This window comes from Nannospalax galili, unplaced genomic scaffold (genome assembly GCF_000622305.1).
Source record: "Nannospalax galili isolate Female #2095 unplaced genomic scaffold, S.galili_v1.0 scaffold243, whole genome shotgun sequence".
NCBI classification, from domain to species: Eukaryota; Metazoa; Chordata; class Mammalia; order Rodentia; family Spalacidae; genus Nannospalax; species Nannospalax galili.
In genome coordinates this window covers 6,732,841-6,746,764 of record NW_008353490.1, presented here as the reverse complement: position 1 = coordinate 6,746,764, position 13,924 = coordinate 6,732,841, and positions in this window count along the sequence as shown.

Sequence of the window (13,924 nt, the reverse complement as noted above, 5' to 3'; positions counted from 1 at the left end):
GAGAGAGAGAGAGAGAGAGAGAGAGAGAGAGAGAGAGACTCATGAATGTGGGCATGTGCATGACACAATGTGTGGGGGAAAGAACTTTCAGGAGTGGGTTCTCTCCTTTTACCTTGTTTATGAGAAAGTCTCTGTTTGTTTGGGACAGGGTTTTACTATGTATGCCCTGGCTGGCTTGGAATTCACTATGTAGACCAGGTTGGCCTAGAATTCACAGAGATCTGCTTGCCTTTGCCTCCTGAGTGCTGGGATTAAAGGCATACATCACCACCGGAGGGAGACTGTTTCTTTTGTTTCTGCCATAGGCTATACTCCAAACTAGCTGGCTCAGGAGCTTGGTGGGGCAATTCTCCTCTCTTCCCATAGGAATGCTGGGATTACAGATGCCTCTACCATGCCCAGCTTTTTATGGGCTCCAGGGATTGAATTCAAGTTGTCAGACTTGGGTGCAAGTGCCTTTACCTGCTGAACCATCTTACCTACCTCAGAAAATAATTTTTTTTTTCAGTCTTTTTGAGACAGGGTCTCCCTATAGCTCCAGCTGTCCTGGCATTCACTACGTAGACCAGGCTGGCCTTGAACTCACAGAGATCCGCCTGCCTCTGCCTCCTGAGTGCTGGGATTAAAGGTGTGCGCTGCCATGCCTGGCTAGAAAATAATTTTTTAAGGGAAGAAAAGGACTTTGTTTAGGAGGAGTAGTGTTGGCCCAGAAATTTGTCATGACAATGTAGATACTTAGTGCAAAACACATGCCCCCTCTTGGGACTGAGTCAAGAGACACACATTTGGTAACATTACAGTTTAAAGCACTGTTTCCAATAACGAGCTCCATGAGGCTTTAGCCATATAAAGTAGCACTGATAAGAAACTTGTAGATAGGAGGCAGTGGGCAAAAAAATAGCATATGATCTTTTAGACCTCCTGAGAAAGAATGAAGGACCTGGGGTAAGGCCCCTGGACTGTGGTTTCCAGGGGAAGAGCTCCCTTCTCCCTTCCTGATTCACTAGATGTGCAAAGATCCTTTCTTCTGAATATCTAAGCCCTAGGTCCCTTGTCCCCTTCCCCCATCCCATTTTCAGCGGACCCCACACAACAGCCATGAGGAAGGGCACTGTTCAGGTTTATTGGCTCAACCCAACTTTTTCTTTGAGGCTGAGATTCAAGCCTTGCAGTTTTTAAAGCTAATCATTAACTTCTGTGCCATCTTGATGGCGTTTCAGTGGAAATACAAATACACCGTTTTCCAGAGTATTCCTCCTTGCATTCCTCTGTTCTTTGTTGAAAGTCTAATCCTAACCTCGGCATACTGTGTGAACTGTTGGTTGGGGTCCAAACTTGACCTGCACTTCCATCAACAGAGAATTTGGGTTAAATAAGGGGGCGCAAAATGAAAGCTGAGCTTTTGCTTCATGCGGAAGACTTAATTTCCACGTTAAAAGCTGATGGTTAATCCTATATTTAAATTTTTTGAGTCATTTATTTTTATTTTATGTGTACGAGTTTTGCCTGCATGTATTTATACGGGTGGATCACATGTGTGCAATGCCTGTAAAGGCTGGAAGGTGTCCCATCCTCTGGAACTGGAGTTAAAGGCAGTTGTAAACCATCGTGGGTCCTCTGCAAAAGCAGCCAGTGCTCTTAGCTGCTGAGCCAGCTCTCCAATCCCTAATCCTGTATTTTAAGACTACAATGTCATGGGCTATGATTGCCTTTGCCTTTGGTTCTCAGGCTAGACCTGGCTGTGTTCAGTTATGAATTAACACAGGGGTAGTTGCCACATTAAATATAGACCCCCCAAATACGCTCCCCCCAATGTCCATAGAGGACAGAAATCCTCAATTCAAGGCAAAATCACAGTGGAAGAGTATGCTTTTGAAATCTAAAGATAAATTGTAGTGTCTAATCAGAGCACATCCTGAGGACGAGTGGCCGGCTCATTAGGCTTTCAAAGCGGGGTTCACAGATGGATGCCACTGGGGAAAGCTAAACAATTGCAGTTCAAGTGATGGACCATGCTACCCATAAATTAATTAGGTTTAAGTTTTATACAAATAACCTCTTAACGTGACTTGCCCAAAATGTGCACGCTGCTATCAAAATCACTCTCTTCATGCACTGCCTTGAAGAGTAAAGGAAAACCAATGCCAAAACAGCCACAGGAAATTAGTTTGCAGGGGATTCTGTTGTGAAATAGTGGGTTTGTATCTCCCTTTCATCTTAATGTGGCTTTTAAGTTGTAGCAGGTCTTCATAAAGTTTGCTAACACACTAATTAGTGCACTATATGTGAACTGCTCGACTGAACAGCAAAATGTAGTCAATTCCTCCCAGAAATTTAATTTTATATTCTTTTAAATTTTGTTAGAATTTTGAGATCATTCTAAGAGAAAGTACTAAAATGTGTTATTTGCTTAGGCAACAGCTCCATGTTCTGTGTTAAAATGGGGGATGTACCACTATTTGTGGAGTTGGCTGCAGAGGTCAGGCATGGTAGACTGTGGGACATTTGCATATCTGACAGATACCATCTCCCCTGTCCATCAGGGGAGGGAGTGAGTCCAGGCAGCTTCTGTTTGGGGACTCTGTCTTCAACTTCAGCTTATACATGGTGAGCTTGGGGGAAGAGCAGCTCTGAAGAAGACCTCTTTCACATCCCTCCCCACTCAGAGACCAGAGTTTAATCTGAGTTGATCAATGTAGCCACTGTATTCTGTAAGACAGGCCCAGAGCAGCACATGAAATTTTGTGTCAATGAAATTTGACATATTCATAGCTTGCACCAAAGGCTACTTTTCTATACTTCTACAGTTGGTCTCAGGTACACAAGAAGTGAGAGGCTAAATTTAGGAGCAACTAATGTGTTTTGTTTTTTGTTTGTTTTGAGGCAGTTTTCATTCTGCAGTGTAGGCTGGCCTGGCACTCACCCTGCAGCCAAGCATGGCTTCCAACTCTCATTTTAGTCTTCCTTCCTACCTTAGCTTCTTAAGTGCTGGGATTACAAGTGTGAGCCACAATACCCAGCCACTAATATATTCTCTGGTTTTTTTTTTTTTTAATTTAAAAAATTTTTCATCCTTGAGTCAGGGTCTCCCTAGTAGCCCCAGCTGGCTTGGAACTTGCTATATAGACCAGCCTGGCCTCAGTCTTAGAGCGAACCACCTGCTTCTGCTCTTGAGCGTTGGGATTAAAGGCATGTGCCAACATGTCCAGTTAACATGCTTCAAATTAGTATTCTTTTAGACTCTCAATTTAGGAATATATATATATATATATATATGCATATATATGTGTGTGTATAATTTTAAAAACAACAACAAAAAAAGGGATCAAGAGACTGATTCTGCCTCTGGTCCTGGGAAGAAGGCTCTTCTCTCAATGTGTTCTTTGGTCCAGCTCGGGAGCAAGGGGGAGCCAGGGCAGGTAGGCAGGTGGGTCTGGAGGCACATCCAGCCCTCTGCTCTGTGCACAGAGATTCCCAACAGCTGAGCTGAGCTTGGCAGAAACTGTGCACCAGGCACTTCCTGCTGCTCAGTTACTCTATCTCCTACCATCAATCACAACATTTTCATACTTTTGAAAGATACAGAGCACGAGGAATTACCAACATCTGCTGTTTTAGGTGCAAGCAGCAATTATGAACCCAAGAATATTTATACAGGACTGTCCCAATTTTGGGGGGGGGTGTGCACGCGTGTGTGTGCGTGTGTGTAGTGTAGTGTACGTGTGTGGGATATGAACAAACCTGTATGTGCAGGTGCAGACACCTGAGCATATATATACAGAGATCAGAGGAAGACACTTTGGCTAGGATAGCTGATCAGCAAACTCCCAGAATCTACCTACCTCCCAACACTGGGGTTATAGGCATGGCCAGATTTTTATGTGGGTGCTAAGGATTTGAATCCAGATTCTCTCTCTTGCTTAGCTACTGAGCCATCTCCCCATACCACTCTTGGACATAAACCCAAAAGACTCTATACCATACTATAGAAATACCTGTCCATCCATGTTCATTGCTGTCCTTTCCATAATAGCCAGAAACTGGAAACAGCCTAGATGTTCATCAAATGATGAATGAATAATTAAGGTGTGGTACATATACACAATGGAATATTATTTGGCTCTTTAAAAAAATGAAATTATAGGCCAGGTGTGGTGGTGCACTAATCCCAGCACTTGGGAGGCAGAGGCAGATGGATCTCTGTGAGTTCAAGGCCAGCCTGGTCTACATAGTGAGCTCCAAGTCAGCTCTGGCTACAGGGAGACCCTGTCTCAAAGACAACAAAACAAAAACAAAAACAAACCAAAACCAAAAAAAAAATCCCCATGAAATTATGAAATTCATAAGTAAATGGATAGAATTGGGAACAATCATCCTGAATGAGGTAACCCAGACTCAGAAAGATGAATGTCACATGTTCTTTCTCATAGCTGGATGAATCTTAGATATACATGTTTCAAGTTGAAAATTCAGAGAGGTTCAGCTTCTTCTGAAATACTGAAAGTTTCCCAGAGAACACAGTACTGAGCAGTGGTTTCCAAAATTCAAATATATAGCTATCTCCAAACAGGAGCCCATCTGAGTAATAAAACTCAATATGCTGTTGGGCAAGCTTTTGTGTAACTAGCTTCCTGTCTGCACACTTATGAAACAGGATATTTAAATAACAAAGACAATGAAGAAGGCAGGCAAAAAGTAGTGCTCTTGACCTAATACACCATGTTTTTCTTTCTGAATTCCATCTCTATGTGCTCTGAGCCCCAGAAAAAATTAGTAATTACAGAGACACCCAAGTCCTGGCAGATGCCTCTCATTGAATGCATCACACTGAGGATCTGGTGTTTATTTTGGGTCTCTTCCAGCTGTGGGGACAGTTCTCTCCTCTGATTAAAGCTGTTTGCAGCCCATCACTCAAGGTGTCAGCCATCTTTCTGGGGTCTGTGAGGACCTCGGCTTCAGCCTCCTGTAATAGCAACAAAAACCTGGGGGTACATGTGTGGATGTCTGATGCCCTCCATCAATCTACCATCAATCCTTAGATCCTTAGCTACTTATTTATTTTGATTTTGAGGCAGGGTCTCACTCTGTAGCCCAGGCCTGGAACTTATGGTAGTGATCATCCTGCCTCAGCCTCCCAAGTGCTAGAATTACAGGCATGGCCAGCTATGCGCTCTCTTCACTTCTTACAGCACACAACTTACATTTCAAGCTTATTGATATAAAAGGCCATGTTGAATATACAGAGACTTCAGTTAAAAAAAAAAAAAGTCTTGTTTTCATTTATTCAAAGTGCTCCCTGCCACACACAGTTCTAGTTTCTTGGTGTTGAAATCCAAAATAAGAAGGATCCCTTTATTGTTCTGTGGCTGCCTGCACAGTGGGCCACACTTGACAGAGGATAACTTATTCAACTACATCTTTCCCCAGGTGCTTAGTCCAGACCTTGGGTTTGCTTTGAGTATGAAACCATATTTCCATTTTTCCTTTTATTGGGGCCAGTGTCTTCCAGCCCCTCTCCCTCAGTTACTATGTCTTAAGATTAAATCAGCATTTGCTCCTACATGATGTAGGATGTGAATCAAAGCAGAGTGCCCAGGTCTATGTTGAGTGTAAAACTGAGAATATCTTTAAATACAGAGCTTAATTCTCAACACCTTTAAATACAGCTTAATTCCGTATGGAAGAATCCCAACCCTGGAACACCAGGGGTTTCAAATGTCCCCTCCTCCATCAATGGAGAATTACAAATGTGCCTGTATTTAGAGACCACATAGCATTCTGTTTCTCTTACATGTAGCTTTACTATGTGGCACAATCTTTTTTCCCCTTGATAAGAAGGTTTTTCTCAAGTATAAATTAACTAGGTTTAGAGTCAGGCATAGTGGCGCATGTCTTTAATCCCAGTACCGGGGAGGCAGAGGCATGCAGCTATCTGTGAGATCAAGGCCATCCTGGTCTATATAGCAAGTTCCAGGCCAGCTGTGGCTATGGGAGACTCTGTCTCAAAAAAATGAATAGGTTTACTGAGGAAGAATTGAAAAGCATGCGAGACTAAAAATGAACCAAGGGCCTCATTGCACAAACAACTATAATTTACACATGGCTGCTTATTAAAAAGATAGACACATATATTTTGTTTTCATGATTATGCTCATATTCACACATGAGTATGTACAAAGTCATTTTAAATCTGAACCAAAGAATTTGTATGTGAGAGAATTATTTAATTCTGGCCTCTCATTTTCAAGACAAGCCATCTCAGGCCCACGGGGTTAATCCGGCTAAGTACATGATGGAGTAAGAACAGGAAACTAGTCCTTCTGTCTCTTCTCTCCAACAGCCTGGGAGGAGCTGTTGTCTTTCAGACTCTTGAATCTCCATTTTGTGTGCAACTGAGTAAGACCATCATTAACAGAGCTGCCACTTGAAAAAATAATTTTATTAAGACATAATTCATGTCCCGGTCACCCATTTAAAGTGCACAACTCAATGGTTCTTAGAAGTACACATTTTTATGCAACTATTACCCATGTCTGGTACCTAAACATTTTTATTCCCACCACAGAAGAAATACAATATGCATTAGTAGGTATCCCTGCAAGTTCTATACACCCAGACAACCATGTGTCCACTTCCCACCTCTCTAGGTTGGCCTACTATGAACATTCCATGTTGAAGGAGTCACCACCAACAGTGAGTGCTGGCTTCCGTCACTTCACACGTTGTCCCAGAGGTTCTCCCGTGTTGTAGCACACACCACACATCCTTTTTATCAAGGGATGGTGGTACTCCATCACACACACAGGCTGCATCTTCTTCACCAGTGGACACTAGGGCTTTCTTTATGGGTCATCTGAAAAGAGGTGCTATGAACCTTTGTGTACAAATATTCATTTCTGCTGGGAATGTGCCTACAAGTAGACTTGCTGTCTCACATAGAAGCCCTACGCTCAAACTGTCAGCAACAGCCTGACAGTTCCCAGGTAGCAGTCTGTGTCTTGCTACTGTCATTTCACCCATCCTCACCACTTGCCATGGTCTGGCTTCTCATTCCAGTCATCCTGGTGGGTCTGACTCTACTGCGGCTTTGTATTTCCCTAGTGGCTAATACCCTGGGCATCTAAGAGGAGTATACAGGCCCTGAGTACATTTCCTTGGCACTTTTTAAAATTGGGTTACTTGTCTTAAGTATTCCTAGTGTGTTTTGCATGGGTATTTACAAATTTGGGTGTCACCAGTGTTACAGTATTAAGTTCATACCATCACTCACAAAACTGAGGCAGGAGGATGGCTGTGATTGATCTTTCTTTTTGTTGTTCACTCCTGCTTTGGTTCTGTTCCGCTCTACTTCTCTTCTACAACCTCCCCACTTCTTTGGGGTCTCATGTAATCCAGGCTGGCCCCAAACTCCCTATATTGCTGAGGCTGGTCTTGAGCTCCTGATCCTCCTGTCTTGGCCTCCCAACTGCTAGGATTACAAGTGTGCTCCATCATATCAGGGTCTTTTCCTTTTAAAAATAAAGCTTTATTTTCATTCTTCTTTAATCTGGAAAATTCAGCGGAGTTATAGGCCTTGAGGTTGGTCAAACAGTATAGGTGAGAGGAAAATACAGAGTTCCTTCAAACATGGTGGAGGGGTTTTCCCTCTCCAGGTAGTAGCTCACACTGAGAAATGCACACAAGGTAGGCTTAGGCCTGGAAGGATGGGAAGTGTGATAGTTCCAATGCTGGAGCAGTAAGCTTCCCCTCCAGACAGGCTGAATTCTTGCTGAGCACCCTCTGACAACTCAAAGCTAACCCTCTTGTTCCCCCCAGTAGCAGCTGCTTCAGGCTGTGGGCTGCCTCAGTCTGTCTGTGCTGCTCTAACAAACCCCCATGAACTGGAGGATTTCTGAACAACACACATTATTGCTCATGGTTTTGGAGACTGGAAAGTCCAAGGTCAAGGAGCCAGCATTCCAGTGAGGGATTTTTACTATCCTTACTGGCAGAAGGCAGGGGGGCAAAAGGATCTGTCCTCACCTCCCCAAACTACTACCACTCCAGATGATGGTATTCCAGGAAAAGTCAGAGAACACTCTCCATCTCAGATTCCTCTATCCACTAAGAGTGCTTTTGCCAGAAGCCCTCATCCCCCTAGCAAACACCCCCTTCTCTCCTGTTGCCAGAATTACATCATTTGTAGGATCCAAGCATGAGATATACCATATTATCTTAAAACCTCTCTCTAGTCTGCTTTTTTTTTTTCCAAGATGGGTTTCTAGTCACTTTCCTGTAGCCACTGGCCATACACAGAAAGGATACTGCATACAGTGGACACCATACAGGATGGGTGTGGGAGCCTGTGTGATGATAGTTTGTAGGCCCAAGAAACTCTTCAGCCACTAAGAGGGAGGGCCATGGAAGCCTAGTCAAGATTTCAGAAAGCTGGGCGAAGCCTCTGTGTGCTGTGCGGTATCCATGCCAAAATCTGGTTGAGGTGAAGTCCTTATCTATGGAGACTCAGGACCAGCACAGAGGGAATATACAGTCAGTGAATAGCCAATCATAGCTGTATGAATGTGGCTTCATCTCTGCTTGTGTTTAATATTGTCATTGTGATAGTGTCAAGTGCCATGAGTCAATGTAAATGAACACTTTAGGCTGCATACCCTACTGTTTTATGATACCTCGCACAGAGCTCCTTGTGCCCCCTCAGCCTCTGCCATATCTCTTGACATCATTCATAGAATGAAGGTTGTTGAAGTTATACTCACACATGTATCTGACATTAATTCATAAAATTGAGTCTACCTAGAAACTGTCACAGATTTGCAGCTAGCCCCTGCTACATTTTGTGGAAAACATCTTGGTTTGACACTCGACATTATTGCAAAAATTTCTCAGTGTCCTTTCCAACAAAAAATGTAGAAATTATGACTAGAACAATTGTTCAAGAGGGTGTGCTGTCTTGATAGCACAAAATAGTGATGTACTCAAGTAATCAGTAGGAAGATTCCTTCCCACAGCATGTGGATGGGACGTATGGATTTTCAGCTCTGCGTTGAAACTCGTCTTAGAAGTATCTGTGAATTCAAAAGAATCCTTTTAGTTGACCATGTCATGTGGGTAGCCAAACAATGTTACCTTGAGTTTTTCTTTTAAATGGACCACTGCTGGAGTGAGGGCACATGGTTTCACACATAAATAACCTGACACTAGATGACAAAACATCTCAGAACTCAAGCACTTGTTTTATTGGTCTGTCTTGCAAATCATCACCTGTAGTTTATTGTCCCTGACTTTTATATCTATTACATTCTCTACGTATTACCTTTGAGTTAGAAAATGGATATCTCTACGAACAAAAGAAGTAACCATTGGTATTTACAACTGTACCTCAGTGTGGACACCCATCACATTTTGAAGAAAAAAAAGATTTACTTGGCAGTGTTGGGGATTGAACTCAGGGTCTCACATATACTAGACAAATGCTCTACCACTGAGCTATACTCTCTAAAGCATTTTTTGAGGTAATATCGTACAGTTTTTCAATCAAAATTTGTTTTGGCTTTTGTTTTGGTCTTTTCTGAGATAGAGTCTCCCTTTAGCCCCAGCTGGCCTAGAACTTACTCTGTAGACCAGACTGGCTTTGAACTCAGAGAGCCTCCTGCCTCTGCCTCCCCTTAAAGGTGTCTGCCACCATGCCTAGCCAAAATTTTTTAAAGTTGATTTCTATGTTTTTCTCAGATTCATAATTTTTTAAAATTTTATTATTTATTTATTTATTTATATTTTATTTTATGTGTATGAGTGTTTTGTCAGCATGTAGCCTGCAGAGGTCAGAAGATGGGGTCAGATCCTCTGGAACTGGAGTTACAGATGGTTGCCATGAGGGTGCTGGAAATCAAACCCAGGTCCTCTGCAAAAGCATCCAGTGCTTTTATCCACTGAGCCATCTCTCCAGCCCCATAAAAGTTTATTTATATATATATTTTTATGTGTGTGTGTGCTTGCACGAATTTATATGCACCACATGTGTGCAGGAGCACAAGAGGGCATTGGATTCCCTGAAACTAGAGTTACAAATGGTAGTGAACCACTATGTGGGTGCTAGGATCTGAACCTGGATCCTCTGCAAGAGCAGAAAGTACTGTCCCTGAAGCATCTCTCCGGCCCCTCAGACTCAAAATTCTTATAAACAAATAGTAGGCAAATGATTTGTCACAAAGCTACACTCTCTGAAACACCTTTTTGATGAGCTAAAGTTTTTTAGTAAAAATTGTTTTTCAACTAGTTTCTGTATTTTTTCCCTCAGCATGTTAGCTAACCAAACTTTTTAGAATCTAGTCAGCTTTGTGTTATTGTAACACACATTTGAGATAGTAACTTCAAAACAGGAAAGGTTTGAGGCTGGAGAGATGACTCAGCAGTTAAGAGCACCAACTGCTCTTGCAGAGGACCCGGGTTTGATTCCCAGCACCCACATGGAGGCTTTGAACTGACCTTAACTCCAGTTCCAGGGGAATCTGATGCCCTCTTCTGACCTCCTTGGCACTGCACGACATTGGTGCACTCACATACATGCAGGCAATATACTCATACACATAAAATAAAAATAATAAAATATTTAAACAAACAAACAGGAAAGGTTTATGTTGGCTCACAATTTAGGGATATCTGTTCAGGGACACTGGGCCCCTTGAGAGAGCACATTATGGCTGGGAGACATGGTGGAGGAGACGCTGCTCACCTTATGACATTTGGGAAGGAGAAAAATAAGAGACCAAGGTCCCATAATCTTCTTCAAGGGTACATCCAATGGCCTAACTTCATTGCTAGGTTTCCCCTCTTAAAGGTTCCACTAGTTCCCAATAGCATAAAGCTAGGGACTAGGTGTCTAACACACAGGCCCTTGCATGACTCTTAGGATTCAAATTCTGACACATCTTCTTATATACATGTGCAGTTTGCTTCCCTGCTGGTGGATGTATCTAGACTGGAGGGTAGAGAAATGAATAGGTTGTGTGTACCAATGACTTCCCTGTGATTTTGGACTGCAAGAAAGGGTGAAATAAGGTCACACCATCTTGTATTACAAGTGAAAACAAGACATTGTTAGTGGAAATAGTACTGTTACAGTTTTTTTAAAAAATTATTATTGTGCTTTCTATTTATCTTTTTGAGACAGGGGCTCACTATGGAGGCCAGCTAGGCTTTGAAGTCACAGTCCTCCTTCCTAGGCCTCCCAAATGCTGAGATCACAGCTTGCACCACCATGCAAGGTTTTAGAGGGTTTGACAGTTCTTTTAAGCATGCAGTTCTTTTTTTTTTTTCGGTCTTTTTGAGACAGGGTCTCCCTGTAGGCCCAGATGTCCTGGAACTCACTATGTAGACCAGGCTGGCCTTGAACTCACAGAGATCCACCTGCCTCTGCCTCCTGAGTGCTGGGATTAAAGGTGTGCACAACCACGCCCAGCCCTGGTCCCAAGTATGCAGTTCTTATAGTTTAGTTTTTGAAATTCTTCTTGTGTTTAGGGATATGTGAGTTATGCCGTTGTATTTAAAGATACAGCGAAACTTCCTGGCTTTGAGAAAGGTGGGGAGTCCAGTCATCTATGTGATATTTCATAACTTTTTTTTTTTTTTTTAAAGAAAGCTGATTTTGTAGTTGTTCCAAAAAGAAGTGTTTTCTGCAGCTGGAAATACCAGTCAAATCGTGCTCTAAGGCTTCCTAAAGAATGCAAGATTTAGAATGCAAGCTTATTATCAGTTTGCTTAACAGTCTCTGCCCCCATTTAAAGTCCCTGCCTAAACAATCCTGGCCAGCTCAATTGCAACTTAAAAAAAAATGTGTTGGGGGGGAGGGTGTTCGAAAGTGGAAGATTCCTTTTTCCACCCCCATAGCATGGTAATTTATTTTCTGGAAACAAGAGACGTATAGACCACCACTTCAGTTTAAGGATTCCTTTCACTTTACCAGTTCCCCAATTTAGTGCGGGCATTGCAACTCAGAACCCCAGGAGGGAAGAGACAACTGCCCTGCCCCCTCCCTCCTCCTTGCCTGGTGACAGGGCCTGCCCGGCACTGCAGGGAGACCCCGGGTGAGTGGCAGCCCCTCCTCTTTGGGGTCCCTGGCTTTTGTAAATTTGTCAGTCCATCCGTGAACTTTGTTTGAACAGAGTTCGGCACTTAGTGGAGGATTGTTTTGTATTATAGCTCACAGCGAAGCACATCTTTTCTGTATTTATTTTAAATAAAGGCTTTCTAGAAGCAGAAGGGTTTAAGCCACAGGAAATAAAGAAGGAAAAGTGTTCGTCCGGATCCTGCCCAGGCAGCAGTTACTCAAAGGCCTTGAAGCTCTGCACACCCAGGAGAGGCTGGGGAGGCAGAAGCCAGGCTGGTCAGCCCTGGAATTCAATAAGGTGAAGCAAAAAGTGCTGACATCCCCAAAGGAAGCCTCCCCAGTGGAGTGTGCTTGTGGGACCACCGCTTGGCCCTCACGGGCTCTCATCTGTGGCAGGCAACAGCCTAGGAGGACGTGTGTGTGTGTGTGTGTGTGTGTGTGTGTGCGTGTGTGTGTGTGTGTGTGTGTGCGCGCGCGCGCGAACGTGCACATATCTGTGCTTAGGGACACAGTCTTAGGTCCATACCAGCAACATTCTGGGAAGACAGACAGAATTTAAAAATCACCAGGGAAAACAGAAATGACTTCAAAAGCAATTCACATTTGGAGAGCATTATCAGAATTTGGGATGACATTCTTGGGCTATTAGGTATTTGAAAACACCTTATATTATCATGTAGTTTTATAATATTGACTGCATCAGTTAGTATCCTGGGAGGAATCTGTGCTACCAAGAATTCTCCATCCTGTTTTTTTTTTTTCTTTTCTTGAGGCAGGGTCTCACTACCTAGTCTTGGCTGGTCTGGAACCAGGCTGACCTTGAACTTACAGAGATCCACCTGCTTCTGCCTCTAGAGTGCTAGCTGCCTCATATTCTCATTTCTTTTATTTCAAACACTATTTTTTTTAGAGATGGTTCAGCAGGTAAAGGCACTTGCTGTCAAGCCTAATGACTTGAGTTTGATCCTGGGGATTCACATGGTGGAAGGAGAGAACTGACTCCTTCCTGCAAGTTTTCTTTTGCCTTCCACATGTGGGCCATGGCACGTGCCCTTACCTCCACACCAAATAAAAATAGATAATACAAAATTTTAATTGACATGTACTCATTGTACATGGCCCTAGGTTTCATGAGGACATCTTCATACAACCATATTAGGTACTTTGAGCATATCTCCCATCCACTCCTTTCCACTTGTCGCCCTCCCCCTCTCATTAGCTCCCTTTGTTCCCCTAGACAGATACATTTCTTGTTCATAGTAATTCCCACTTTTCACACAGTATAAATTCGTGCTAAGTTATAAGTTGATTATTTTGCCTCCACACAGTAATGAGGGACACGGTTGGAATTTGCTCCTTTGGTAGCTGTATTGGGAATACAGCCCATTAGAGTCTCGTTTTACAGACAGCACACATCTTGTAAAGAATGTGTTTCTCTTTTGGCTTTGTACACTAACAAGGAAGCTCAGAGGAAACTTCTGTCACCTCTAATGTATCAAAGCATCTTGTACTAAGTCTGGCTGAGCCCACACTCTCATGGTGTTTCATTCATTTTTCTTTCCTTTTCTTGACCTGATTCCCCCCCACTACTTATGCTGTTTTTCTACATTTTAAATATATGTTTCATCTGTTTACATTTTGAGGCAGGTTCTCACTATATAGCCCTGGCTGCCATGAGCTCTCCATCCTCCTTCCTCAGCATCCCTGAGTGCTGGGATTGTTATATAGACCAGGTATGGTATTGCAGGTATACACTGCCATGCCAACTGTATTTTAGGTATTCGTTCAAAGATGGTTCAAATCTTTTGAGAAAGAAAA